At 37.1% G+C, this 1,753-nt stretch overlaps 1 pseudogene; it reads right to left on the reverse strand.

Annotated features, from left to right (window-relative positions):
• LOC101297831 overlaps positions 1–1,753 on the reverse strand; it is a 33,904-nt pseudogene that overhangs the window by 3,517 nt on the left and 28,634 nt on the right.

Raw genomic sequence — 1,753 nt, forward strand, 5'->3', positions numbered from 1 at the left:
AACTGGAGCTTCCCCATAAATCAGACTGGTTTCAGGTTTCAGAACATCTACAGAAAATGGGAAAAACCGATACAGTAGTTCAACAATGCTTTGTGATAACTTCAATATACCGGCATGAGTACGGAAGTTCTGAGTCAACTGAAGTAATTCAGAGATGAGGCCTTTTTCTTTTCTTTCATCATTACTGTTGCTTCTTGACTCTAGTACAAACTTCTTGTAGAACAGATGTCGTATATCCTGAAACCGAAAGTCAATACCCCTTGCTATCGTTTGTGCTGTATCACCAGAAAAAACAAATCCCTCTTCTACATTGTTGCACAGATGTTTAAACAAAGCAATTTGACTCATTGTGAGATCTTGAACCTCATCAATATAAACAAATTCCATCTGATCACCCTCATATTTTTCTTGCTTGAGTCGACGGTGAAGATCTATTACAAAATCAGCCAGATCAAACTCACCCTTTTCCATCTTCAACTTTTCATAAGCCTGAAAAATATCGTATATTGCTTCTCTCTTTTGCTTGCTCAAGTTAGAACCCCGGCCCTCACACAGATGAACGTAATCCTGCCGGCTGAGTTTACCATCACATGCATCTATAGCTCCTAAGCCACCTTTTATATAAGAAATAATCTCTATAAAGACTCTTGAAACGTCAAGCTTCTTCGTTACCTGAGCATTAAAATGGGGCCAATACAAAGAGCTAAACCTCTCATAATTGACTTCTTTCGTCCTTATGAAGTTCTGAAATGCAACTGATGACGAACTCCTAAACTGGCCAACAGTAGCTGTCACTTCAAGGAATCTTTCAAAGTACGAGTTACTCAAAGTTCCATCAAGCATCATCAAAAACTTATGGAATGTAATGACGAGAGGATAAGAGCTTGGAGGAATATTGTGAAATGAACTTTGGATATCCTTGAATTGGGTTTCCTCCTCATCAAAATCAACCATATCAATCAAACCTCCCTCACTTGAGTCAGTTGAGTTACCTCCACCACATACAAAACTGTGAACATCAAAATCAGCAGATTAAACTTTTTGTAGAGAAAATATGTAGAGAAAATCTATATTAAAAGTTATGAGTAAGAAAGAGACTTCAACATGAGTAACAGAGATCAATATTTTTTCATGTACAATAATTATTTGAGACATATTTGAGAAAAGAATAATTATTTGACAAGAAAAAAATAATAATTAAACTATTTATAGTCTCTTCACTTTCTTGTGACACCATAACTTCTATTGCATGATATCTCGAGGACGATGTAGTATACTGATTCATATCATAACCATTAAATTCACAATAAAGCTAAAAGAGGCAGAAAATGTCTTTTTCAAGAATAGTCCCCTCACCTTTTCAAGTGTGAAACATGTCGCTTGATGGCAAAGCATAGCTTTGGACTCACTGTCACAAAAAGCTGGCGCAGAACTTTCCCTTCAGTAGCTGCAGAACTCTCCTCAACCTGGCTAGTATTTTGACTATTATAGCATCCTTGAACTGCAAATTGGTGCCACTGTTCTTTTTGAAACAATTTCATTGTTAATACTGTGGTTTTCCCAGTTCCTGACCGTCCCACTATAAAAGAACTTCTACGGTAAAGGATAATCTCCATCTCTTCATCTGTAACTTCAAATGGAAGATCCAACTCTCTACCCTCACGGTCTGACAACAAGTGGTTCACTACCCCAGACGACAAGGAATAAAATTTCATCAGTAACAAACTCTCGCTAACCTGTGAGTTCTCAACAT

This window comes from Fragaria vesca, linkage group LG4 (genome assembly GCF_000184155.1).
Source record: "Fragaria vesca subsp. vesca linkage group LG4, FraVesHawaii_1.0, whole genome shotgun sequence".
Lineage (NCBI taxonomy): Eukaryota > Viridiplantae > Streptophyta > Magnoliopsida > Rosales > Rosaceae > Fragaria > Fragaria vesca.